The following is a 2,680-nucleotide window of genomic DNA, read 5'->3' on the forward strand; positions in this document are numbered from 1 at the left end:
ATTGACTTATGAACATAACTATCAAGTTGCTGAGGAAGTCTCAAATAGAGACGAAACGTTCAACGGATAAATATTGTGTTCATCTTAATTAAACCCGTCCAAAAAACAACTTCCCTAAGAGTAAACTTAGTAATAATATTTAAAGAAAACGTTTTCTAGCTTTTGTTATATAGCATTTCTTTAGATATCTGATACTTTTAACTGTTATGTAATCTAGAAAGCAGCGAAACTTTTTTTTAAATATATTGAAATATATTTAGCAACGGTAACATTAAGCTACTAGAAACAGAACAGGGTGGAAGTCAGTATTACTTCAATCGAATCTTGTTAAAAAAGAAATAAATTCTTTATGTAAGGTAACTAGAAAAAGTTGTAATCAAATGATTTTTTTCTTTTTTTCAGACTGCAGTTATTTAAATATAAATGTTTTTTGCTAGATATTATTAGACCTAACACTTTTCATTTGTTAGTATGCGCTTTAAAACTTGAAAAAAAAACGTTTAATAGCGTCTGGTAAATAGCACTTTTTTTTATTATTTATAATTTGTAACTACGATCTAATCCAGAAAGTAGCAAAAATTTCTTTTTAAATATATTAAAACATTTTTTGCAACGGTAAAATTGTGCTTCTAGAAACAGAACAGAGTAGACGTCAGTTTTACTTTAATCGAGTTTCGTTGAAAAAGAATTAAACTCCCTACGTAAAGTAACCAAAAAATGTAAAATTAAAATGATTTTTTCTCTTTTTTTGGGCTGCAATTGTTAAAATATAAATGTTCCTTGCAAGATTTTATTGAACATAACACATTTCATTTGTTAGTTTACGCTTTAAAACTTGAAACAAAACGTTTTATAGCTTTTGTTATATAGCATTTCTTTAGATATCTGATAGTTTTTACTGTTATTTAATCTAAAAAGCAGCGAATATTTTTCTTGAATATATTAAAAATTTTTAGCAACGGTAAAATGTGCTATTAGAAAATAGACGAAAAAGATGTCAGGTTGACAACAATCGAGTTTCGTTAAAAGAGAATTGAATTCTACACGAGAAGTAACAAAAAAAGTATTAACAAGATGATTATTTCTTTTCTTTTTAACTGCAGTTATTAAAAAGTAAATGATATAAGCTAGATTTTGTAGGACATAACACATTTTGTATTTACCTATACGCTTTAAATCTGGGAAGAAAACGTTTCATACCGTCTGTTAAATAGCACTTTTTTATTTTTTTTATAATTTGATACTACGATCTAATCCAGAACGTAGCGAAAATTGCCTTTTAAATATATTACAAGATTTTGACCAACGGTAAAATTGTGCTACTAGAAACAGAACAGAGTGGACGTCAGTTCTTTCTCAATCGAGTTTCGATGAAAAAGAATTGAACTCTTTACGTAAAGTAACAAAAAAATGTTGAAATAAAATGATTTTTTCTCTTCTTTTGGACTGCAACTGTTAAAATATAAATGTTTTTTGCTAGATTTTATTGGACATAACACTTTTCATTTGTTAGTATACGCTTTAAAACTTAAAAAAACGTTTTATAGCTTTTGTTATATAGCATTTCCTTAGATATCTGATAGTTCTTACTATTATTTAATCAAGAAAGCAGCGAATATTTTTCTTAAATACATTGAAAATTTTTAGCAACAGTAAAATGTGCTATTAGAAAAAAGACGGAAAAGATGTAAGGTTGACTATAATCGAGTTTCGTTGAAAGAAAATTGAATTCTACACGTAAAGTAATTAAAAAAAGTTTATATAAAATGATATTTTTCCGTTTTCTTCGACTGCAGTTGTTGTAAAATAAATGATATATGCTAGATTTTATTAGACAAAAAACTTTTTATTTGTTAGTATTAGCTTTAAAACTGGGAAGAATACGTATTATAGGATTTGTTATTTTGTTTTTTTTGTATAAATTTTATAGTTTTTAACTACAATTTAATACACAAAGTAGCGTAAATTTTTTTTAAAATAATTACAGCATTTTTAGAAACGGTAAAAATGTGCTAATAGAAACAAAACAGAAGGGACGTCAGGTTTACTTCAATCGAGTTTCGTTAAAGAAGAAATAAATTCGTCACGTAAAGTTACCATAAAATGTTGTAATAATATGATTTTTTCTCTTTTTTTGGACTGCAATTGTTAAAATATAAATGTTCTTTGCTAGATTTTATTGGACATAATACTTTTCATTTGTAAGTACACGCTTTAAAGCTTGAAAGAAAACGTTTTATAGCTTTTGTTATATAGCATTTCGTTAGAAATCTGATTGTAATAAACTAATAATAAATCCAGGAAGCAGCGAAAAATTCTCTAAAATAAATTGAAAAATTTTTTAGCGAAAATAAAAATGTGCTATTAAAAATGAACAAAATGGAAGTCAGGCTTACTACAATCCAGTTTCGTCGAAAAAGAATTGATTTCTACAAGTTAAGTAACTAAAAAAAGTCGTAATATAATGATTTTTTTCCTTTTTTTCGATTGCAGTTGTTGAAATATAAATGTTATTTGCTGGATTTAATTGCACGTAATAAATTTTATTTCTTAGTATGCTCTTTAAAACTTGAAAGAAAACGTTTTACAGCTTTTTTTATATAGCATTTCTTTATGTATTTCCTAGTTTTGAACTACGGTTGATTTCGGAAAGTCGCAAAAATTTCTTTCTAAATATATT

The sequence above is a fragment of the Polistes canadensis genome, unplaced genomic scaffold (genome assembly GCF_001313835.1).
Source record: "Polistes canadensis isolate GaletaPanama2010 unplaced genomic scaffold, ASM131383v1 scaffold_473, whole genome shotgun sequence".
Lineage (NCBI taxonomy): Eukaryota > Metazoa > Arthropoda > Insecta > Hymenoptera > Vespidae > Polistes > Polistes canadensis.